Source organism: Acomys russatus, chromosome 4, assembly GCF_903995435.1.
Source record: "Acomys russatus chromosome 4, mAcoRus1.1, whole genome shotgun sequence".
In the NCBI taxonomy this organism is placed as follows: domain Eukaryota; kingdom Metazoa; phylum Chordata; class Mammalia; order Rodentia; family Muridae; genus Acomys; species Acomys russatus.
The window spans coordinates 53164394-53191008 of record NC_067140.1 but is presented as its reverse complement, the minus strand read 5'-3'; positions in this window follow the sequence as shown (position 1 = coordinate 53191008).

Here is a 26615-nt window from a genome sequence, read left to right as displayed (position 1 = left end):
GTAAAAGGGCAGAAGATTGTCTTTGGGTCTCCAGCTGGGATTTTAATAGTCATTCACTTGGGATTTTCAGTGGTGAATCTCATTAGAGACGTGTTGGGTCCTTTCGATGGTGACTCTCACTCTGGCAAGCATTACCTATGTTACTCTTAGTCTGTTGGGGGGATTAGGGTGCACCTTATGGTCTGATTGCTGTTTTTATGTTTTTTTCTTGTTTTGCTGCTCTAAAAACTGGGTGCATCTTATGGTCAGGTGTGTCTTATAGTCTGAAAAATACAGCAACTGTTTTAATACAACACATTTTTTATGGCAAAGATGCCTTTGTAGTTCACTGAAGGAGAGGCATTCCTTTCTGTCATAGCAGTGTTGTTGCCTGTTTTTTCGATGGTGGCTATGAAGTTTGGAGATGGGGTGTGGTGGTGACGAGTGCACTTGAGAGGAGAGTTCACTTTCAGTTAGAGCTTTCTAGATGTGTCCTAGGGCAGGAAAACGACCACTTGAAATGAAGGCAAAAGCTTTTTTCTATATTATGAGCATGAACAATACATTTCTGGGTAAACAGGTCTTTTCTTTGTGAAGCTATTGTCATTACATTTTCCACACACATTTCAAGCCATTTTCCAATAGAAAAACAGAAGCACCCACTGTAGATCTGGCAAAGTAGCCGTACATGTCCCATCTACAAGGACAGAATAAAGATTGTTGGTGCTCAGCATTCCAGACTGAAAATATCCATCTGTGGAAAGAAGTTCGCAGAAGCCAGCATTCCTTAGAGTTTGCAGAGTCAATACTATTGAGAATGAGGAGGTGATGGAACACAGAGTTTTCCTCTCTTGCCTCACTCTGGAGAGACCAACCGAATGAGAAGAATTTCAAGTGATGCTCTAAAAGGTTTTACACAATTTTTAGAGGACCTTTACTTGTTCTGAGTAGGAGAGCAAACTCAATGGTTCGGGGAGTTACTCATTCACTCATTTGATGTATTTGGGGAAACCCAAGAAGACTCCCTTTTCCAAAAATATCTTTCCAAACAGCAGTGTACCTGTAGTTCCATAATTAGAGATTGAATTTTGGCCTAAAGAATCATTCCATTATCACATAGATAGTCCTGGGAGTTAGCCATGAAATTAATATCTAGTTAACATGTTGGCAGAAAAGAAGTCATTCAGGACTGATGTATCAGAATTCTAGACTCTTAAAGCACATTCTTTGTGCTATATAAAGTTATGATATTTTCCCCCAAGACTCGCCCTTCCTCACCAGTTCGCATGTTAGCTCATCCCAGTGTTGGGGGTGCTAGAGGTCATGAGATTGAGAACCACTGCTGCAATTCAGTGCAAATTTTGGGATTGATCTCCTCAATATCAGTTAAGTACAGCTGGAAGGTTGTAGGGCTAAACATGTAGATGGGTAAGGAAGGAAAAGGTTTAATTTTCACAGGGATGGACAGTTCTGGAGAAGTTGTATTGAAGATGCTTCATGGTGGTCAGGCAGCAGAATTCCTGAACACATTGCTCTTCATTTCAGAAACGTTGGGTGACAGGTGGGGCAGGGTAGTACCAATCATAGCAAGAACATGAGAGAAACTTGGACAGTAAAGACATCAATGATCTGAAAGTAAGTTTAATAGCAATGGGGTAGGGGTCTTTTGGCTGTAGGTGATTGTAAAGGAGGAGGAGGCTGTGAGAACAGCTACCCAAGCTTGCTCGGTCCTCTCCTGGATTCCAACATGCATATTGATGTCCTCGGAAGGAGCAAGCTGAATCCCACAAGACAAATGGTTCTGATGTTTGCCAATCGGACTCAGCCATGTTAAACCTTCTTGAATCTGGCTCCAGCTACTGTGTCTAAGCGTCGGCAGACTTGAATCAGTCAGGGGGCTAGATCTGAGAAGTTCCTCAGATCGGGACTCTTTGTATCTCGTTTTGGAAGACTGGTGCTATCCCAAGGATGATCCTGTCTTGACTGCGCATATTTGCTGGAGCAAGATTTCAAGAGAAGCCACGGAGAGGAGTTAGTTTGAGAGAATCCACAGGATCAACAAACATGTGTTTAAACAGTTCCTTAATGGCCACAAAACTAATAGAAACCAACAGCTAGTTGTTCCCAGAGATTCTGAATTTTGGCTGCTCCTCAAGACCAGCTGTACAAATAAGGTGTAATGCAAGAGATGCTTCCGGCAAACAAATATATAAATGGCTATAAACACAAACATTTCTCATCCCCAAATGTTTTCATCTGAAGAAATAACTTAAACTTTTAAAAATGAATTTCCAATTGACAGGCAGAACAGAGAGAGAGAGAGAGAGAGAGAGAGAGAGAGAGAGAGAGAGAGAGAGAGAGAGAGAATAATAGAAAACTAATTTTTATTATCTGAATGGTTTCATTCTGCATCTTGTTTTTCATTTTGCCAATGAGAACATAAATTTCTATTCTAACCAAAGCTTTGATGACATGCTCCTGTTGGAGACATGTAGAAGAAATAAAGGGGTCCTAGTTTGGGGTTCTCTAAGTTTCCCTGGAGGGCTTGTTCCAAGAAAGACTGCTGACGACACCCTTGCCACTCTATCTGATAGTTCTGGCTTAGAAACTTCAAGTGCACATACTCAAGAAGGAGCATACGGCGTGTTTTCCAGACAGCATCATCGTGACCACCCTGAGAACAGGTTGGGATTGCACTGGGCACTTGGAGTTCTTGGTGTCCCATGGTGTTTCTCTGCAACAAATGGAGTAGCTGCTCTCCTTCTCACGGCTGAGCCACTGAGCAGGGGAGGAAGTGAATGGGGAATCTTCCGGCTTCCTCCTTGGCAGTGCTTCCAACCTCTTTCAGTGTCCTCTGCAACCATGTGAGTACTTTTCCTAAGTGATTGGCATCTTACCACTATCCCTACCCCCTTACCGCCAACCTCTCCCTTCTCACTTCAAGATAGCTTTCTTGAAAAGTTGAGCCTTTCACTCCACCAAGCAGTGGGCCGAGCACAGCTGTCAGAGGCCCTGCTTTATAGCCTGTTTCAGTCCAGAGGGATTCAACAGGATGACCTCACTGAGAAAGAAACCACACTTAATAGTTTTAAGTGGAACTGTCCTTAACTGGGTCACCCTGAACCACTGAGCACACTTCTTGTTTCAAATGAATGTGGTGGTTTGGGCCAGAATGAGTTGTTGGCAGGATAGTTTAAATGGCTTTGTCTTTGAGAGATGAACCAACACCTTCTAATAGCAAGCACTTAAGAGGAAGCGTGGCATGGGTTGTCTGACATTCATCTTGAGCATTGGACCCAACTTCTGGAACACTTAGGGAAACTGACAACCTTTCCTCTCTTTTCCTTCTTTCCCTCCCAGCTCCCCTGCCCTTCCCTCTTTCCCTCTCTCTTCCCTTCCCTCTCACACTCCTTTTCCTTTTCCCTCTCCTCTCCTTAATGAGGAATTTGTGGGACACAGTCCTTCAGAATAAAGTCTACAGACTAGAGAGACAGTTTAATGGATGCAGTGCTTGTCCAAGGTACACAAAGCCTTGGGTTTGACCCCCACCCCCAGCACCCTGTAGCATGAGCCAGGTATGGCAATACATGCCTGTAGTCCCAGCATTTGTGAGACAGGGAAGGGGGGGGGCTCCTCAGCAAACTGGCATTGTTTTTAAATTATCTGTATTATCAGTATTATCAGTATGCCTGGCTAGAAATCAATTAAGACACTGACACTTGTTATATTTTAAAATAGCCTTAGTTAACCTGGGGCAGGGCAGATATTAATCCTCTAAACTTCTTCCCATAGTGGGGCAGGTATGGGATCCCTGCCCCAATCCCATGCCATCTGCTTCTAATAATGTCTATCAAGCTACCTCCTACCCATAATCCCAAATACTTGCTAATGTTCTTCATCTGGGCCAAATCTCCATCCACGCCTGTCATGTGCTTCTTTTTCATCTAACCCACGGTGGCCTTCCTTGAGTCTTTCTCTTTCTCCTCATGGCAGTCTTTTTTCTCATCCCAGAATTCCTCTCTCTCCTCTCTCTAAACCCAGGCACCTTAGCCACGCCTCCATCTGCTCTGCCCTGCCCAGGTGGGATGCCTTTTTATTAATTAGCATCAAAATACATCAGACCATCCCCCAACAAACTGGCTCCTTAGACAACCCAATTCTGGGTTCAGTTGAGAGACCCTGACCCGGTGGAGATTGACTGGGAGAGACATTAAAAGTCAACTTCAGGCCTCCTTGTGTACACGTGCATATGTGTATCCATGCACACACACACACACACACACACACACACACACACACACACACACGTATATATACTGCACATAAACACACACACCCCTAAGATATTTAAATGTATTAAGTATATTTATTCTGTTCTACTGTGATAAACTTGCTATTGAATCCCTACAACTACCTTGAGAGTAAAGTTGGTAGCAGATATCTGGTCTTTCTGACTCAAACTATCTTTATTGTGACTTCATTTATTTGGTTGGTTTTTAATTGTTTTGCTGGGGTCTCGTTATTAAGCTCACCCTAGCCTCAAGCTTGTGATCACACACCCCATTTTTACTTGGGTTCTGGGGATTTGAACTCAGATTTGTAAATGGAATTAGATATTCTGGTAATATTAATTAATGCTGGTTATTAATACTGTGGCAGTTATTCCTTAACCCTCTATTTTATGAGCAAAAGACACAGAGATTTGTATTTTAGATTTAATATAAGCCCTAGAGCTCTACAGCTGGGCAGATAAGCTATCTTGTCTGCTTCCCCACCAAAAACAACAACAACAACAACAACAAACCATAATACTTGCATCTCTTTCATTTGGGCTGCTTCTTCCCATCATGCCAGTCCTCAGAGCAAGCTGCTCTTGGCCACGTGCTTCTAGTCCACACCAGCCTATGCTGATCTCCTCTTCTTCTTTTTCCTTCCTCCCTCAGCTGTGGTCCTTCTGCAATGCCCACTACCTCGGCACCTTGCTCCGCTTCCCTCTCTTCTGCCCAGCCCAGGCTGTAGGCAACTCTATTAGCCAGTTAGGGACAATTTAGGAGGCAAGATGCACATAGTATCATTTTGGATACGTGAGAATTTGCTTATAGGGCAGTAAGGGTCTTGGAGGGGTCAGAGCAATTAACATTTGAATGCACAGTAGCTCCAGATCAACCCCAGCACAGATCTTCATAGTTTCTCTAGTCATTGAGCTATCACCCCAGACCCCTCTTGGCTAGCTTTTATTATGAAATCAATCAATCAATCAATCAATCAATCAATCAAAGCTGCCTCTGTCCACGAAAGAACAGTGAAGCATCTCAGAATTTGAGTTTGAAATATTAACTACCGTAGGATTTCTAGAAGCAATCTTTCCGAAGTCTCCTAGGTTTCTGAGAGTGACACTAACTTTTGGTCTCAGACCTCTAAAGGAGGAAATGATTTTACCAACACTGGTAAGCTTTCGTTATTCATAGTCACGGCCCAGGGATTTCCCTCTAGCTAAATCGCTGACTCAATACTTCTTGTTTTAGAAAAAAAAAAGGAAGTCACAGAAAAGCACCTGTTAATGAGCATAAAGTAACACTGTGTGTGTGTGTGTGTGTGTGTGTGTGTGTGTGTGTGTGTGTGTATGGTCCTTGGCATTGATATGAACCCTGCTACATAGGCATATGAACGCCATGGGTACTAGAACATGCCAGAGTTCTCAGTATTGGGAAAGAGAAGCAAGAGAATCAAGAGTTCAAGACCAACCTGGGCAATCTCGAATCTATCTCAAAATAATAGAGGGAAAGAGAGATTATATAGTTGTTTCCCAAGATGCCTATTTATTATTTACCCTTAAACATGATTTTTATTTTATTATATTTTTTAATATATATATTATTAATTTATTTATATACATCTCAATTGTTATCCCATCCCTTGTATCCTCTCATTCCTCCCTCCCTCTTGCTTTCCCCTTACTCCCCTCCCCTATGACTGTGACTGAGGGGAACCTTCTCCCCCTGTATATGCTCATAGGATATCAAGTCTCTTCTTGGTAGCCTGCTATCCTTCCTCTGAGTGCCACCAGGCCTCCCCATCCAGGGCATGTGGTCAAATATAGGGCACCAGAGTTCGGGTGAAAGTCAGTCCCCACTCTCCATTCAACTATGGAGAACGTCCTGTCCAGTGGCTAGATCTACATGATTTTTAACTTTGCCCCTGAGAAGCTTGAATAGGTAAATATGTTGTTATTAAAATGAAAAGATGAATTTTCCATGGGTTTCTTCACACTTGAAATCACTAAGCTATATCATATCAAGTTCTATGCAGAAGAGGCTGAAAGAGGGTTTTATTGAATGAAGGATCTGTTTCAACCCAACATTGACCTGGGTCCTTTTTTTAATGCAATAGGTCGAGGCCTGTGACCTTAACAAAAGGCTTCAACCAAGGACACTTCCTTCATCCTCTTACTCATTTGATCAAGTGGGTCATTAAAGCATTTATTAATTCCTCCTATATGTCAGGCTTTGGGTTGGGGAGTTATGGGGACAATCCAGGGATGAGCAAACATTGCTAAATGACCAGGGCAAGCTTTACAGTACAAGGAAGAAGAGGAAACTGCAGGGATGGAGGAAACAGTGACTCATCGCCTGTGGTCAAGGAGGGCACAAACAGAGGAACTAGCTCCACACCATGGCAGAACAGCACACTCTGTGGTATAACACCAACCTGCTGGCTGGATGTTGTTTTCTGACAGACACAGCTTTTGCTTCTAATCATGCCCTTTGGTCGGAAATTTTATAGTCTAGTCGTCACGAAGCCCAGAACTGAGACAGGATTGTGTACCAGTCACATACTAGGTGACAAATCAATGTGCACTGAAATGACTGTGGCTCCTGGCTTTAAAAGCCTTCCAGCTTAGTTTCTTTATGTGCACCGTGGACTTTTCTTTTTGTGTTCAGTCTCAAATTAGCTTTCAGGTTTTCACTTCCTCATCTGAGCTAGAGTCCTGTGCGCAGTCAGCAAGAGCTCGTCATCCTGCTCTCCTCATCCCAGGCATGGTCCCTTCATTATCCTGTGGGACTTCCCTTTCAAATGCCACTAGTCCTTAGAATATTCTCATAATGTCCATGGATTGTCAGACAGTGTCAGACTCAGATAATCTGTTTAATACTCCAAATGACGGTTTAAAAGGCACTTTAAAACCTGAGACTTTTGACATGTTATCCTATTCTATTTTTTTTTAAATGCCTAAATGAAACTTTTAGGAATGATGAAAACAAATCACATGATATTATGAGCTGATCCCTTCAACAAGTGCCAGACAAGAGCAGGGGTACTACTACTGAAACCCAATTTAACCTCATTGCAACTTCACTCAGTACCAAGGGTGGTAGCTAAAGGGCATTGCATTTCTTAAATGAGGGGCTGGAGAGATGGCTCAGTGGTTAAGAGTACAGGCTACTTTCCCAGACATCCTGAGTTCAATTCCCAATAACCACATGATAGCTCAGAACCATCTATAATGGCATCTGATGGCCTCTTCTATCATGCAGATACACATGCAAATAGAGTACTCATCTACCTAAATAAATAAATATTTTTAAAATTTTTCTTAAGTGAGTAAGCATAATCTTTGTATATTTAGGGATATGGAATATATATATATATATATGTATATATATATATATATATATCTCCCTGGATATACAAAAGATTATTTTTATTCATACATGTAGACATATTAATATGTATGTGATATATATAAATACATGTATGTGTGTACAATGTATTATCTTTTAATCCTGGCTAATCAAAACTAGGAAGTTTCAAAGGATATTTGTTAGAATTTTCTCACAGGCCTAAAAGGTTCCAATATTGTTCATGTTTCTTTGGAACATTTTATAAGTTTAGCATTTCTTTTTGTGTATGCATATGGGTGCACATATAATTTATGTACATTCTTGTATATGGAAGGCATAGGTCAACATCAGGTGCCATTGCATAGGTCAACATCAGATGTTATCAGGAGACATCTACTTTTGTAAGCATAAGGTTATTGCTTAACCCAAATGCTGATTTCTGTACTCACCCATATATGGATGTCATCCTTGTTCTGAGAATTTCCTATCTCAATGCTGTATAAACTCTCCTCCCCATTGTCCCCTGATATGCCAATAAAGCAGTTTACAGCCAATCCCTAAGCAGCGGAGAGAATAGGCCCGGACTTCACGCCCTATTCATGAAGTCTCAGTTCTTTGGTAGCTAGGTTAAGAGAAAAACTGCAAAACAAACACAGTTTTATAAAAAATAACTAACATATCTTGCATATTTTGTTTTTTTGAGAGAGGATCTGACTGGGACCTGAGGCTTATAGATTAGCCTAGGCCAGCTGGCCAATGAGATCTAGTGATCTACTTGTGTCCATGTCTCCAGCAGCCAGGTTACAATCTTGTACCACTATGATCTGCCTTTTATGTGTGTGGTCAAGGTTGGAGCTCAGGTCATCATGCCTGTGACGCAGGTGCTTTACTGACTGAGCTATCAGCCACCACCGTGCTTAGCATTCTTTATGATGCTTTCTTTTATGCCCAGTAGAATGCGAGTTCCAAGGGAGCAAGGCCTGTTTATACTCAGCTATCGGTTCTCAGCATATAAGCACACAGGAAGTGTACACGGGTGGTTTGTCTGCCTGCTGGCTGCTGGCCCCGGCAATCTGAAACTCTATTTGCTCTTTCAAAGATAACACAACTAAATGCTGATTAGCGCAACTCAGGTTAAGATGGTCTATGTAACTGATGATGATAGTGATTGATGGCAGAGACAGCATTTAAGTTAAAGCAGTTCACAGTCATTGAAGCACTACAAAAGAGACAGCTCTTAACCAAGGGTGTTGGTATCTGTGCCATGTGACTCATCTTACCTAATAAGACATTAGCAAACACAATGCAGTTAGAGGCTGGATAAAGCAGCTTGGGATTGAGCTGTGCCATCTAGAATGCTGAAGAAGTTCAGGCCATCATTCTGTATAAGGAGAATCTTTGTAGAGAGCAAGAACATTTGGAAAACAAGGGAGGTCTCCTCCTACCATTCCAGCTTTTCCAACTATCCTACTGTAGTCTTAAGATTTGTGAGTGACACTGTCCAAGAATGGGCTTCCTCAGACATAGAGCCAACACTGTAAATGCACCATAAGGTCCAGCTGTTCCTATGTAGGATTCAGCCTAAACTCCCTGTCCACAGACTCTTGAGCAGATGGCTGGTCAGTGAGCTATGCTACTAAGCTTTAGAGTGACTTTGTAATATTAACTGATACAGTCACTGTGCTTGGGTCACTGGGCATCGGTGTACTCTCTCACTTCACTTACAAGATAAACTCAGCCCTTAAGTATCACCTCTGTCTTGAGGTTCATTAACTTGCTCAGGTCAGTGCCTGTAAACCAGGTCTGCCAGAATCTAAAGTCTGGCTCTTGCTATTGTCCTGTATTGACATCATGATAAACTTTGCCATGTGACCACATCTCGAATTTTTCACTGCTTGCTTCCGTAAAAGAGCCTGTCATACACATGGATTTGTTAGGGCTTATGCTTTTGGCAAGAAAAGATTTCCAATCTCTGACACTTGAGTTGCTCTTGCGCATGTCAGTCAAACTGAGATGAAGCACTTGAATAATTTATTTGGTGAATAATCCCGGGATTTGTCAGAGAGCACAAAATGCTTAATCTATTATTTTCATGTTTTCTTTTATAATTCATTATTATTTTAGTAATTGCAGACTATTATTAAATAGTAGAGACAGGGTTGGGAGTGTAGAGCAGTTGCATGACGCCTAATTTGATCTTCAACACCATGTAGAACCAGGCATAGGCATCCCTAATTCCAGCACATGGGAGGTGGTAGAGTCTTAGACACTAGAAAGCAAGGTCAAGGTCATCTTCCAAAAAGGCTGTTAGAAGCCATCTTTTTTCATGAGCCCTTGTCTCAGAAAAAGAAAAGAAAGAAATATGAAAAGAAGGAGAGGTAAGTGGAATACTATAAAGTACATTGAATTGTACCAATATAAATAACAGATTCTACCACTGAATAAAGCATTGCATCTTTGTGCCAATGTGTCCAGTGTGAAAGTATTATAGTAAATTATGGTCTGAAAAGGCCTGAAGCCTAGCAACCTTCATTTGCTATCAACATCTTGGCGGAAGTAAAGAAGCTGACATTCTTATCTTCCTGAGATGCATTGGGGTGGGCTGAGCATCCTATCAGCACAAGAACTTTTATTTTGAAAATCAGGAAATTGTTTCAGGACTGTGTGTGGGCACTTCCTAAAGCTTCCTTATCTATTGTGGGCATTGCCTCGGCTTCCTGAGCCGGGAGGCACGTGGTTGTTTTTCTAAGATGATTTTTACGGAGTCCTAAAAGCTGCCCTTCATTACCTAAGAGATTTTAGCAGATAAGTATTTCATTTCAAATGAAAGGATCCCTCAGGGATAAAACACAGTCATCAGTTCACAGAGGTGGCGGTGACAGGCAGAGATCTTTGTAAAACTCTCTCTCTGTAGGAACTTACAGATAAATAGGAGCAGACTAGTTCTTAAAAGCTTTGATTCAGGGACTTTTCCAAGTATGGGAAAGGTAAGATTTCTGAAATCCACTGGGAGGGTTACTGATGTTGACAATGATGACCAGGAAGCACCTGAGATACATGTACTCATTTCCATCCAACATGCTGGTAGTAGAAGGCTGTAGCAGAAGTGTTGTTCTAGCCTTGAAAATAACATGTGACGTGAATATTGTTAGATCCGGTTCTCTCTTGTGATCTCAGAAACTCTGGGGACTTTAGGAGTTATCTCACTAGTCTTGTGCCTAAGGCTCCAGTGTCTTTCCTGGCTATCTGATTATCTCGCTACTCTTTGCACAGTTCGATTGAAGAGGAAGTGAGCACTTGATAAGACAGCGCATTCCATCTTTGAGAGCCTTTGTCATTGCAGATCTAGTGTGTTTAAATAAATTCAGGCCTTCACGTCCAAATGCTCTTTGGGCTGTTTTAAATGAACCAGATTTCTTTGCTCATGAAAGTCTTTTCTCACTGTCATTTTACAGGGTAGCTTCTGGCTTAAAAGGTGAGGGCATAGCACCTTACTAATGGTCCCAACTCTGCTAATAAAAAAAATACAGGCAATGTTACAATTGCATGAAAGAACTCTGAAAAGCTAGGAGCTCTCTCCACATGGTCACACTGATGGCTCTAGGTTGTCACTTTGGTCCCTGCTTAGGCATCTGGACAAATAAAAATCCTCTTGTTGGTCACAAAGGTAGGAGAGAAAGAACATGTGTCAAAGCACATACTAGATTCCTTCTGCCTGAAACTTGCCTTCTTGGAATACACAAAGGGCTCCATTTATTTTTGCTCACATGCTCAAGTTATATGACCATGACCACGACTGAATTTGATAGGACAGAAAAGACATGTATTCTATGTCCAGGGGTGATGCTGGTGACTAACTCCATCACAGATGACTCTGACCTCAAAAAGAATACCTAAGTATTAGGAACAAAGTTTTTTTTTTCTTTCTTTCTTTTTGTAAACCACATTAGAATATCACCTTGTGCATTCTATATTGTGGTGAGGCACTTGTGCATCTGACATATGGTACCGACTGATACGATAACAGGGCCCACACCCCCTCACCCCCATTACTGATTGCTTACAACACGTTGATTTCACCTTGTTTCTTTCAGTATCATGTCAGTGGAGTGTCTGGTGCTTTCTTCTCAGTCAGGAGTGGCTTTTGCTGCGGACCTTGTAATCTGTCTGAAGTGATGACACACTTGGAACAGGCCGACATCCAATGGCCAATCAATAACCTCTTGCTATCCCCATTTAGCTGTTTGTGAGTGTGTCTTAAAGGACATTGTGTCCTTTCAAAGCAGGACATGGTGGTACCTACCTTCAACTCCAACACTTGGGAAGCTGAGACCAGAGGACTGTGATGCACTGTGCAACTCGGCCAAAGAAACAGTAAAGTGGACACTCTAATCCAGTCCACCGAGTCTTCAAGACAAGGCTGGTTATTTCCCTCTGATTTTGCATATGATAAGGTATGAATGATTTGATAGCAACTGGGTTTGCTAGTTTTCTCTCATAACTGGGACCGTTGCTTGCAGTAGAGCACACAAATGTCACTGATAGGGATTTTCAAAGACACGTAAGTGATCCAGTGAAAGATAGTTCATGAAACCAGTGGCTTGTGGCCAGTAGAAAAGGAGTTTAAGTGACAAGGCAGGTTTTTCAAGGAAAAAAGGAGTAGGAATTATCTTTAAACAATCAGAGACCTGTGTATTGCTTTAGCAGCCTGTGTGAGAAGTAAAACTGAGACACCTTTGCCTTGCCTGGCCTTTGTGGTGTCAGGGAGTCAGTGGCACCTTAAAAATAACTGCAACAGGATAAGGGACAAGAGGAAAAAATAAACACTGCTAACAAAATAGTTTATTAAGGAAGGAAGTAGAATGAAGCACACAGAAGCAGTCATGTGCAGAATAAATATAGAAAAGAGCACTTTTCCAGAGACACGCTAGGAAAAGCCCTGACCCAAATGTACTGAAATGTACTCTCTCCAAGGAGAGAGACAATAGTCCAGTGGGCTGAGATGTTATCTGTCATCCCAGGGAAAAGCCCCACACAGGAAGATGCATGTTGAAAAATAGAACTAAATTGGAGGGGAAAACCGCTAACCAAACTCTGTGTATGTAGTGGTAACTCAGGCACTGAAAATTATAAAGTGGTATGGGAAAGCTGGCACACTACTTAGAGAGGGACGTGGAGATATTTGTGGAGTGTGGTGGAAGGGAGTCACCGAGTCTTCCCACAGCTGACACCAACAGATACCTGGAAACTTCCAGAAACTCTTTGTTTAATTAAATCCTAAATTACTCTTCTTCTTTTTACAAGGAGGCAGAGTATAAAGGTCCAGATATTCTTTAGGTCATTGGCTGCAAAGATTATGTAATTGTTTATTTCACATTGCAACTAGAGCTCAGCCCTTATAGTCCAAGTCAGACTGACGTCTGCTAGGTAGTAAACTTTTAAGGCTTGGCAAGCTATTTGGTCTCTGTTGTAGGTTCCGAAATTTGCCTTGGTGGCACAAAAGCAGCTGTAAGCAGTCCGTAAGTGAATGAATGAATGTGGCGGGCTTCCAGTAAACCTTTATTTACAAAAACAGTCAGGAGGCTGTTTTAATAATTAAAGTATAAGAAGAGAAGATGCCAGGCAACAGATATTAGATGAGGTTTATGAAATGAACAATGTGGACAGAAGAAAAGGGGGCAGAGAAAGAGAGGAATAGAGAGGTCGGTAAGAGAGTAAGGGGGTGTTAAGAGGGAGAGATGGGAGAGAAGGGTGAGAGAGGGCGTGGGAGAGGTGAGAGGGAGAGCCACAAGGAGGGTTTGGGCTTTTATAATCTTGGGTAGGGCCACGCCCAGTAGGAGGTAGGCAATGACATCACAGGAAGGCCGACTGAAGCAGAATGCTAACCTTCCTCCCTTTTTCTGTAATTAAAAAAATGAGGACATTGGATTGTATTTTCTGTAAGGTAAGTTAAAGCATATAAATGCAGGTAAGGGGGGAAAGAGAAAGCGAGAGAAAAAAAATCAATAGCACCAAAGTGTCCAGATGATATGGTAAAGAGGAAGGAAAAGCTCTGCCCTGGAATGTTCAGGGTAGAGGGCAGGGTGTGTCAGCCGTGTCCTGCAGCAGATAGGGACTGAGGAGTGCTGGGAGAACCTGGAGCTGTTTGTCCTGAGTCTGGAGCACAGCATTTCAGCCTTTTGTAAATGGATAAAGGGGGAAGTAATCAATGTCTTTGACTGCTTCCTGCTGGCAGTAGGGCAGCAACAGGGGGTTGAAAGGCTGAAATGTTGTCCAAGTTCCAGAAGAACAGGCTGTTATATTTGCTGTCCAGGGTCTGAGGACAACATCTGCGGCTAGGAGAGCAATGCAGGTCCAGCTGACATGGGTCTGATGGCAGGGCCTTCACACACGGTGGTGATGCGGTCGTGGCTAGGCTTGTTGGATGTGAAGAGAACCAAGCAGCAGGCAAGCAGTAAAGATTGATACTAGAGTTTAGGGAAAGCAGATCTGTTGTGTGCTGGTGGAGAAAGTTCCCACGGTGAAGACTGTGGGACTGCTTTCCACGTATGGTGCCACCAACTTTAGTAATAAAAAAATTAGATGCCAGGCAACAGATATTAAATGGAAAAATTTATTAAGTGAGCATAGGGAGAGAAGGAATGGGGGGATGGGTACCTGAAAAAGAGACAGCGACAGAGGAAGAGAGAAGAAGAAAGGTAAGAGAAAGATGGGTGGGAGGGCAGTAAGAAGAAGAGAGGTAAGAGCTATAAGAAGAGTTTGTTCTTTTATAATCTTGGGTAGGGCCACGCCCAGTGGGAGGTAGGCAATGACATCACAGGTAGGCAGACTGAAGCAGAATCCTTACAGAGTGTACTTGGCTCCTGGGATAGAATGTGCCAGCTCCTGCCCACTTGCTTTTCTCCAATCCTCAAGATTGCTTCCTAGTGGCGAAAGGGTTAATACCTGCTTTGTATTCTGTGATAGAAAAACTGATTGATTTTTGGTGAGGCAGATGTGCCAAAGTGCTTTCAGAGAGTACACATTTCTTCTTCTGAAACATGCGAGCTAGCTTTTTCAGAGAGGGCTTATCTGTCTGTCTGTCTATCTATCTATCTATCTATCTATCTATGTTTTGGTTTTTCCGAGACAGGGTTTCTCTGTGTAGCCTTGGCTATCCTGGACTCACTTTAAGACCAGGCTGGCTTCAAATGGACAGCGATCCACATGCTTCTGCCTCCCTCATGCTGGCATTAAAGGTGTGCACAACCACACCCAGCTGTAATACACATATTAACATACATAGTGAATGTTTAAAAACTTAATCTTTTCTGTACTTCAGTGAAAACACTGTCTTAGAATTATCATTTCAGCCATGAAACATCATGACCAAATGCAAGTTGGGGAGGAAAAGGTTTATTTGATTTACACTTTCGTACCACGGTTCATCATTGAAGGAAGTCAGGACAGGAACTCAAACAGGATAGGAACCTGAAGGCAGGAGCTGATGCAGAGGCCATGGAGGCCATGTTGCTTACTGGCTTGTTCTTAATGATTTGCTTAGCCTATTTTTTATAGAACCTAGGACCACCAGCCCAGGATGGCACTACTCACAATGGCCTGGGCCCTCCCAGATAAATCACCAAGTAAGAAAATGTCCTACAGACTTGCCTACAGCCCAACCTTTTGGAGGCACCTTCTCAATTGATGTTCCCTCCCCCTGATGATTTCAGTTTATGTCAAGTTGACATGAAATTGCCCAGTACACCAATAAACTCTGGGTTTCTAAGATAGATACTTACTTCAGTTTACCTCAAGGAAACCTCAGCTGCCAAATCAAGCCTTGACATTCAAGGCCAGCCAGCGACCTCTTCTGGGGGCCTTGAGTCTAGTGGCACTACAAAGACTTCAGAGAAGAAATTCTCTTCTTTAAAGCTTTATAAACCACATAGGTGTGGTCAATCTCAGAATTAAATTTTGTGATAAATAGAACCAAATGGACTTGAATTACTATTTTGGGGGGCAATCGCAAAGGCTAAGAATGTTATCATATTGGCAACTAGATTTGGCAATTGGGATTATGGCTTGGTTATGAACCTACTATGGTGATCCTTTGCTGTATTTACATGGCTACATTCAATTTTGTATTCACATTAGCAGATAAGGATTGTCCCTACTATTTACTTCCCCCACTCTTACTTTTTTCCATAAAAGAAGTTTTTCAACATTTTTGCTTCTTGCCTAACCTTACATTTTTATCCAGACACACACACACACACACACACACACACACACACACACACACATGCACACACAAACACACACACACGCACACATACACTTAAACAAACAAACAAAACAAAATAACCAACCAACCAATCAAACAAACACAAAGGAAGACAATGAAAAAATGCTAAAATAGAAAGCTCAAACTTACGAAAGATTAAATAATGGGGATTACAACTGGCCTCATAAGAACATTCTAGCTTTGCACAGTAAATAACTTCTAGGGTACTTCCTGTAAACACCACCCCCTCCTGGTCCCACAAACTGTTAGGAGTCTGCTTCAGTCCACCTACCTGTGATGTCATTGCCTACCTGCCATGGGGGCGTGGCCCTGCCCAGTGTATAAAAAGACAGACCTACCTTGCCTCTCCCTTTCTTGCCTCTGTCCCTGCCTCTCTCTGCCTCTCTCTCTGCCTCTCTCTCTCTCTCTCTCCCTCTCTCTCTCTCTCTCTCTCTCTCTCTCTTTCTCTTTCTATCTGGGTTACCCCCCTCCCCCTCCTCACATGCAAACATGTTTCCAGACAAATTCTTACTAGCAATGGAAGAGGGAGGGCGGGAGGTAGAGAAAATTTAGCTAAATTATTTTCTAAGTCTGTTACTTGCAGATCAAACAGATAAGCTGGTTTTAAAAGCAGCATGGTTGTTAAAAGGAAAAGAAATATTTACTCTCCTCACACCTTGCCATAATACAGTTACAGTATGAACATGAAAACGCACTGGCATTTTAGATTTATCCCCACCCCCACCCCTTGGGCTTTATCTATAGCTTCTAGTTATCTGTTCTGTTCTGGCCTCTGGTCTTGCTTGAAGACACAATGGTACATATCATAAGCTATATGATAAAACAATGAGTTTTGATAAAATAAATAATTTTGTATAGGTTAAAAGGAAATGTAATAAAAAACTAGAATATTTAGAGTTGGACATTGTGATCCACACCTGTAGTCTCTGTACTCAGTGGAGACGGGGATTTTCAGAAATTCCAAGCCAGCCTAGACTGCTTGGTGAGTTCCAGGCCAACCATGGTAGATAGGGGGTGGGGGTGAAGAGGTAGGGGTGGGGTGAGTGGAGAGAAAGAGAGAGACCCTGAAACAGACAAACAGAACAATCAAATAAACCAACCCAAAATCATTTCGTTAAAAAAATAAAATAAAATGTTTCTCCAACTCCAGTGATTGGTAAGGCCTCTGTATTTCTTGGACTTTGACACGTTTAGGTCATGTTTTCTAGAATAATCTTGAAGAAAGAAGAAACAAAGGGAGCATAAAACAGCTATGAATCTGATGCCTTTAGAGTTGGGGGTGGGGAGGAATCTACAAATTCTAAAAGATCATTGTTGTTTTGGAAAGCACCAGATTTATACTAGATAAGATCTTAGGTCCTGTTCCAACTCCTGGCCAGGGAGCGGGGGCAACACCTGGAGAAGGAGGCTCTGACGGAGAGGCAGCCTTCAGCAGCTTGGTAGGCCACACATTCCGAGGGGGAAGATAACAAAGCCCAGGCGTGTGCTAAGGCCTGCTCTCCCATCCCCTGACTACCTTGCATCATCTTTCATGTGCAGCTCTGACCCCTTCTCAATGACAGAGACACCCAGGCCTCTCACCTGGGAAAACACCCTTTTCGGTGCTAAATTCCTCTACCCTTCAGCCCTGGCTCTTCTCAGAGGCGGATCAGAAGATAATAGCCTTTGGTGACCTCCCTTATCTCTCCAAATAACTGTGTTGTCTGTCATCTCCTACCCTGGAGATTATGTTTTAAATGCAATTGCTAAATCAAAATGGATTTTTTCCAGTTTCCTCCCTCTTCTCTTCCTCCTTCCTTTCTTTTCAATGCCAGATTTTATTTTTTTCAGGTCTGTCTCTTTCGTTAGACTATATATCCCAGAAGGGCCGAGGTGGTATTTAATTCAAAACCTTAAGATGACCATAGTGCCTGGCTATGCAGGTTCTTCAGAAATGTTTGTTAAATAAGTTACTCCTCATTGGACCAATGAGTTTCAGGAATGTGGGACGAACGGCATTTATATAGACTTGTATTGTTGTTTTATTTAAACGATGTGGCCTGTCTTTCCACATGGTTTGGCTTTGAGGGACTCATTTCCTGTTTCTTTTAAATTTTTTTTTTTTTAGCTCTGAAATCCTTTTGCTCTGAAGTCCTCCCCCTACCCCCTTTGCAAGTTCAGTCCTTTTTGCAGGAGGTCTCAGCCTTCAGGGGGCCTCCCTGTCCAGGCTGGAGGTAATGCAGTATATTCCATTGTTTGCTTAGCCGCCTGGGTGGTTCCCACTTTGCAAGCAGAGGAAGCAGCTAAAAGAAAACCCTGGGGAGCCCAAATGTGGCCTCTACATCCAGGCAGCTGGTGCTGGCTCAAGTGCAGCAAAGACAGAGTGGGGGCGGGGGGGGGGTGTGCTTCTTCAAGGGCAGCTGCTACACATCTTTCCCAGCAAGCATCCTCTTCAGATGGGAGCTTTCTACTTACCCACCACAGCCGCCATTTTTTTTCTTCCCTTTAAATACTTAGGACAGAGCCTAAAGCCTTCTTCCTGCTAGGCAAACACTCCATCCTTCAGTCAGTTGGCCTTGGAGTCACTCTATAACAGACAGATTTTAAATTTGTGATCCTCCTGCCTTAGCCTCTCAAGTAGCTAGAATTCCAGGCCTATGTCACCACACTTGGTTTGATTTATTTATTTTTGTGTATAATCATAAACTGATAAAAACCACATCCTAAACATTTGAAATTATAATGGGAAAAACCTAATCTCCATATCTGAAGATAGTCTCTCTCTCTCTCTCTCTCTCTCTCTGGTTTTTGTTTTTTGTTTTTTGTTTTTTGGGGTTTTTTTGAGACAGTGTATCCTTGGCTGCCCTGAACTTACTTTGTAGAGCAGGCTGGCCTCGAATTTACAGCAGTCCCCTGCCTTTGCCTCCTAGAATGCTGGGATTATAGGCATGAGCCACCTAGCCAGGCTTCAGATGGTCCCTTAAGTTCTTTTTAAAAAGTGTTTGTTTGTTTGTTTGTTTTTAATCTTTTTAATGTGATTCTGGTAGTTTCTGCTCTTTTTACCTACTGGATCCTGTTATGCCCAGATTGTGAGGACTCCAAAACAAAAGAGCCTTTATTCCAGCATGCTGGGATCGACAGCTCAAACAAAATGGCGATGACCCCGAGGGGAACGTGCAGGCCTCTTTTAAATGCCAGAAAGGGCGATTCCGAGGTGGGTTAGGTAATCTTTACTTCTACTGACATAGATCAGAGGCAAGAGTATGCATACATCTGGTTTTGGTATGGGGCTAGGGGGTTCTCTGAACTGGTTCAAACTGGCCCAAACTGGTAGGTGTTCTAGAAGCTACTTGACTCTGATCAGGAGTTAGGGGCTCTTCAAACTGGTAGCTAAGCAGCCCTATCTTTCTCAGGCCAGGTGTTCTGGCTGCCCCTGATTGGCTGTCTGTTGCTAGGGGTGATGGTCAGACATTTTCAGAGGCCAGTTGATTGAAGCACATCTGAAACGGGTTTCTGAAACGGGAGTTCACGCCCAGGCCACTTTCCCTTAAGAAATGGAGTTTCTTCTTCAGAAATGGAGTTACTTTTACACAGGCCTCACAGATCCCAAGTGTTCCAACCCTGACATTTTCCATCAGGACACTTTTGGGTTATATATATTTTGTCAGGGGAAATATCAAGGTATAGTTGTCCTTTTGAGAAGCGTTCTTCAAGAGTTGGGTTTACTGTTGCCTGGTGTGCCTGTGGCCCAGGGAGCTCTGACAATAAAAGATCATCAGGCTGTTCATGTGGAACAGCTACTGCCTGTATTTGGTCTTCCCACAAATAAAGGTAAAAGCTACCACATGAGGCAAGCTACTTTTCTGGGGCAAAATATATGCACTTAACTAAGTAATTGAAACCTTGAGAGATAATTTGATAGGCACATAGAGGTCTTATTCTCCAGGATGTAGAATTATGCTTTTAAAAATATGTAGGTTATTAACAACTACAAAAAAAATCTAAAATATCCAAATGTCTTAGTCTGTTTTGAATTGTAACAAAATACCTGAGGCTGAGTATTTAATGAGTAAAAATAGGTACTATGTGACTCATGATTCTAATATGACCACCTTGTAAAAAACATGGAAGGTCCAAGCAGAAGGTGCCAGCTTCCAATTTTATCAGTCTCTCCTATCCCCACTCCCTACCACTTGCATAGACCAGCAGAGAAGCTGGAAAAGGACTGCCCCTGCGAAAAGAAGGTCAAGTACATGAGCATTCAACAGTTTCCTCTCCTGAGAACCAATTCAAGTCTGTGAGGCCCCCACCTAGCCTTCACAACCAGCATTAACTCTTTCAGGAAGGTGGACCGTGTCCTATACCCTTCCCCTAAGCCCTCCATCTCCACACAGCATTGCTACACTTCTGATTCAGCTATCTGTGCAGGGACCTCTGGATAGCAACATCCTAACCATTGCACCAAGAGTCCAGGTGTGCACACCCACAAAAGAATAGGATAGGATGATTTGAAAAGGAAGATAAGCAGAAGTCACACTCAGGAGAAGTGGAGGTTAGGGTTATGAGCAAAGCATGCATCAAATCAACTCCAGATGCGTTCCAATTGTTCGGAAACCACCAGAACAAAGGGAAGTGAATTGTGAAGAATTGCTTCTCTGAGGCACAGATGGTCAGATCTGGCACAGGGGAAGGGGGATGTCAGCGGTGTCCACTGTCACTGAAGCTTCTTTTTAGAGTCCTTCTTTTACTCCTCTGCCTAGGGTTATTGTTTTTGTTGTGTTGGTAAACACTGGGGTCTTATATAACCCTGGCTGGCCTTGAACTCACTAGGGATGGAGTTGAACTCCAAATCCTCCCTCTACCTTCCAAGTGTTGGAATCACAAGGCAAGCAAACACCGCTTCCTGGAGCCTTAGTTCCCTGGTGGAAGCTCGCTCTTTCACTTGTTTAACTGTTTTCTGCTCTGCCCACCATGCTCCTCGCCTCAGTGTATAGGAGAGGAGACCCATCTTTGCTTTCCCCTTTCACATGAAGGAAGAATACAGAGAAACAACTTTTGTTGCCTGCTGTAGGCACAAGCTATTGGTGAACTTTCCCATAACTTTCTATGCAGTGTCGTGGACTAGCTGTGACACATTTGGAGGTCTCAAAAAGGACTGGTATTTATTTATCCTATGGAAAGAAAGCTGCCTTAACTGATGGTCCTCATTAGCACTGGTCATGTGCATTTTCAGACTCACCCTAACCCTCTGGTGTTCCCCAGACGGGGACAAAGCAGGACTCCACAGTAAGTTGAGTTAGTGGCTGGGGCAGGCAGGTATGGGTTCTTAAGAACTATAAGGGATGATATCATTCAGGGTTTCCATGCTGATCACTCATTGTGACTGGAATTACTTCCCAGTGTTCTCTTGCGCCTTCTGCCATGATGACTGGCAAGGTTTGAGACAGTCACTGTGCTACCAGTGAAGAGACAGTGAAGAGTGTTCAGCTAATTTAGGATGGACATGTGCAAGGGTTAGCAGTAACTCTCTGTTATAAAGAAACTCTTCCCAGAGAAACCCTGTCTTGAAAAACAAAACAAACAAAAAACACACACAAAAAAAAAAAAGAAGAAAAGAAAAGAAAGAAGAAGAAAGAAAATCTTGCTTTAAACTAAACATAATGCAGTGTCTCTAGCTTGATATGAATGCTTATGAAGAAAACAAACTTAGAGCTAAACATTTACGTGAACTGGCTCATTGGAAGCCTCACAAGAATACAAATGCCATTATTTCCTCTGGTTAATAGATGAGGAGATAGAATTAGAGTGCTTAAATAACTTTTCAAAAGTCTCATGTCTTGGAAATGGTAGGCCTGAACTTTGAACTCAAGTTTTCTCTGACAGGAAACCAAGATACTATTATTTCAGGAGCATTCCTTGGAAGATAAAATGCTAAGCAGCTCAGGGAGTGGTGATTAACTTGCTGTTCTGGAAGAATCGTTCCCTGGGTCGACAATCAGGTCCTCAGCCAGCTCTGCTCTTCACGTTGATGAGGTGTCCTCTCTAGTGAATCCTGGTGTGTGCTTGGAGCCTCCCAGCGCCAGCTTTTGCTGTCTGTGGCTGTATAAGCAAAGTCTCTGTATGGAAGAGATCAACTCTGGACATCTTAACCCATGTGCGATCTTGAAAAGGTTAATCTCTGTCTCTCTCATCTTTGGCTTCTTTTTCAGCGAACGATGGAAGGTTACTGAATCCAATTCAGAGCCTACTGTGAGGAATGAGGGAGGCACGGTGTAAAGAACTTGGAATTTTCTCCCCCCCACCCCCATACCTTCAGGAATAACCAGAGTCACGCTATCTGCATGTGAACATTTTGGAGGTTTTCATTCCCTTCAAGAGGAAAGAGGTTTGGTTTTTTTTTTTTTTTTTTTTTTTTGGAGAGAGGCCAATGGTGTTCAAAACGCAGGAAGTAAAAACACAGGAGCAGTTCTCATGCACTCGAGGGGAGGCCTCTTTTTAATATAAGCAGAGAGGTCAATCTACTTGGTGAATAATACATTTTGGAGGGGGTAATTTTCTTTTTGAAAATTCTCGTTGTGTTTTTATTTGAGGGTGTGTGTGTTTTTTGTTTGTTTGTTTGTTTTTTGTCATTTTTTAACGGAGATAGCCAGCTTCCGGCCCGAGGTGAGCAAATCCTTTCCTCTCTCAGATCTTATCGCTTCTTATCTGGAAGATGATAGATGGGAGCCAGTCTCCCGAGTGGCTGCTGGCTGTTTGATCCTGCCATGTCCTGCTGCATCCTCTGGGGAGGAATGTGTCTGGAGCCTATTTCTGTCTTGGGCTGTGGATCCCAGCCTGGAGGGGCTTCCTTAGAGTGAAGGAAAAGTGACCCAGCCTCGCTTCTGTTTGACGTTAGAGTTCTGCAGCTTGTTCGGTGGGGACCTAACACGTGGGACCAAAGGAAAGGCGCTTGGAGTCCGTAAACAACGCTGCAGATCAAGTGAAATTTTCTTTGTGTTTTTCAGCAGGAGTGCAGCAGGAAGGGAAAGAAACGGCAAACAAACAAAAAGACGGTTTTTGTTTGTTTGTTTGTTTGTTTGTTTGTTTTGCGAAGCCCTAGTCCCAGACTAAACTAGAGTTGGTGTTTAAATTCTGGAAAGCCTTAGGATAAGCCTCGCAATTATGTACTTAGTCACAACCAGAGGGGAGGAACTTTGAAGGCATTGGATTGAAGATACACAAAAGTCAGGAAGTGACCCTTTCTTGGGGACTGCAGAGGCCACAGAGAAACAAAGTCGCCTCACAACAGGGGAAGACGGACCGTACCATCCCAGGGGGCCGGAGTGGGGAAGAGGGCGGTGGAAACTGACATCCTTGCTCTCAAGGAGCCGGGAAGGACACAGGATTTCCCGGCTGAAAAGCCTCAGTGTCTGCCTGTCCCGGCACAGACTCTCTCCCGCAGTGGAGGACTGGGTACCGCAGCCCTGGGGCGCCCTGCATCACCGCTCTATGCGCGGGCGGGGCCGCGCTCCCCGGCCTGGGGATGGATGGCGTGCCCGAGCCAGCCCATCTGCAGCCGCGGCTGGTCCGGGAGGAAGCCGTCCCCGGGGATGAATGGGGCTTTGTTCGCCGCCAGCCGCGCTCCCCGCGAGGCCCGGCCCGGCACAACGGAGGCAGTATGCGACAGGCATGGAAATGAGCCGCGGGCTCTCCCCTTGCAGCGCCCAGGAATGCTGGCCAGCCGGAAAGGAGCCCTCGCCGGGGACCCGCTCCCGCGCCTCTGAAACCCCATTGAGAAGGGCCCTTTGAAGCAATTAAAGCGCGTTTCACGGCCGCCCGGGAGGAGGCTCTGGCCGGCCAGCTTCTCTTTTAAACCTCCTTCTCTGTCCCATCGTGTTTGTGCACCTTGGTGTGGCGGGTTACCTAGAAACCAGGCCAGAACCCGCTCCTTCTCTTGAAGAGATTCTGTAACCTCACAAAAGCGTCCCCATAAACAGATTGCTTGTCACCAGGGGGCGGGGGTGTGTGGCGGGGTGGAACCCAGTTTGGATTTGATCCAAGCTGACCTGCAAAGCCTGGGTTCCTGCTTTCAAAGGCTTCTTTGCTGGGCTCTTCACCCACCTGCCTTGCAGTCAGGTTTAGGAGGACAAGAAATCACCGCCGGACGAGGAAGTCCTGAGGCTGTGGCTCAGTATTTTCCATTTTCTCAGAGGTCGGGTGGGCTGTGTTCAGGTCTAGAAATGATGTCACAGCCAGCCCTGTAAAGTGATGTAACCTGCACATGTTCAAGGACTAGGACCAAAGCGGCTATTTTGAGACTCTTGAGTTCCTTCCTTCCTCCCCGGAGACAAGTGGGTGACTGTGGAGAACTCACAAAGCCGCTCTAGGTACAGCAGTTTTCATTTGTTTGTTACAGCGAAAAATCCTAAGGCTAAAGAACTGAACCCAAAAAAGGAGGATGCTTGTGAAATACTTTCTAAATTGGAGGTGGGGGCACATGTGGGAAGTGTGTGGCCTGGAGCCCCAGTAACACCCTTATAAAAAGATTTCATTGGGTTCTCTGTTTGGTCGACTTTATACCCCTTTTCTCTAGGACTGATTGTTAAAAGTCTGTCTCACCCCCAGCAGGTGTTTCCTAGAGAACATGATCCTTTTGTGGTAGCTTTGTTTGTTGTGTGTTTTGAGACAAGGTCTTGAATTCCCTCAGTAGCCAGAGATGATGGTGTATTCCGGATCCACCGGCCTCTACCTCCCAAGTGCTGCAGTTACAGGCATGTTCTGCCTTGACCTTCACGATCCCATCTGTGGGTTTGTTTGTTTGTTTTGTTCTGGTTTGGAAGGAGAAGGAGGTTTTGTGTTCAGAGAACATCCTTCACAATACTTATCAGTGCTTAGTAAATGTATTGGGCGAATGATTGAATGAAGCCGGAACCTCTGGTATAGGGGCTTTGATGTTGTTGGTTTTGGGGGGTTTGTTGTTGTTGTTGTTTTGACCCTTTTAATTCCAAACACGAAATAGGGAGCACAATAGGTCCTGAGTCCTGAGGATCCTGGGCTAGGGAGATGTTGAGCAGTTTGAAGGAAAGGTTAGGAAATGTTTTTGAGAGCACAAGCATGCCCCCAAATGTTTCCTGAAATGACCCAAAGGAGAGTGGAGCACTCAGGTGGAGGAGTCATTCTTTCCAAGTTTGGGAACGGTTAATGCTGGCTAACGTGAATCATGTTTTACGTCAGTAAGGAGTGTGCCTAGTCCATCATTTATTCTTTAGGCATGCCATGGAAACAGGATGCTCAGAGTAATGGCTGTGAATGGTAAACATCATTGCTTCTTATATGCTGCTTCAATATGTCTCCGTGGTGATTATTACTTGGGGCTTGGCTTACACTTTTATTTTTTTTTTCCTCTGAGACTTGGAGATATATATATATATATATATATTCTACACACATACAGTCAGTCAGGAAGCAAATGAACATGAAATGGTTGAGGCTGCCCTACCTCAAGGATGCCCTGCTGTGGGCATTTACAGGATATAATGCTCAAGGGTGATAAGCAAATGCAGGGTCTTCTCCTGTTCTCTCTCTCTCTCTCTCTCTCTCTCTCTCTCTCTCTCTCTCTCTCTGTCTACACACACACACACACACACACACATATCAAGCAATGGGTAACTGTTGGGGGATGGTCAATGTATTTTGATGCTAATTACTGCTTACTGTCTGTGTGACCCACCTTTTGCTTACTAGAAGGCCATCCCACCTGGGCAGGGCAGATGAGATAAGTGGGGCTAGGAGAGAGAGGGATCCTGGAAAAAAGAAAAGAGAGATCGCCATGAGGAAAAAAGAAAGAGACCTGAAGTAAAGAGAGGAAGGCTGCCATGGGTTAGATAGAAGAGAAGCACATGGCCGGTGTGGATGGAAAATCCAGCCCAGATAAAAAAACATGAACAAGTATATGGGATTATGGATGGGAGGTAGCTTGATAGAAGTTATTGGAAGCAGATGGCATGGGCTTCAGACAGCGATCCCAGGCCTGAGGCTCTGCTATGGAAAGTAGTTTAGAGGATTGATATCTGCCCTGCCCCAGGTTAACTAAGATTATTTTAAAATATAAAAAGTGTCTGTGTCTTGATTGATTGCTAGCCGGGCTTACAGGTAATACAGATAATTTTAAAAAACAACAGGTAACAGGAAGTTCACTTTAAAACTGGCACCCCAGTGTTTCTTTATGTCCTAGGGTACCCCCAGTACATTGCTATGTATAGTAATTTTCTTTCTCATCCATGGGTTCCATTTGACTGCCATCCTGGTCTCTGCTTTGCCTTCCTATGGACATCATCTCTGACAGCTGAGATTCTTTCCCGACTCAGTTTATTCTGTTCAACCAAGCAGACACAACCAGCACAGCACAAAGCCCCACAGATAAGGTGACTCTGGGCTAGAACACAAGCCATACACTAGCATGATTCAGTGCCCCCCGCACACAGCAGACCAGGTGAGCTTTCTTGAAATCATCTAGCAATCCTGTTTCTTTCTGTCTTTCAGCTTGGCTGTTAGCAGGCGGTGGTTTTTAGCAAATATTAACAATCCAAGGGAGATTGCTACAGACAAGAGTTGAATGTTCTTGCCAGTGTGGTGGCACGTACCAGTGACCTTAGCACTGAGTTCAAAGGTTTATCTTCAGCTGCATAATGAGTTTGAGGCCAGCCCAGGGACACGTGGAAACTCTATCTGAAAAGAAAATAAATTACTCTAAGAAGGTTAAACCACTT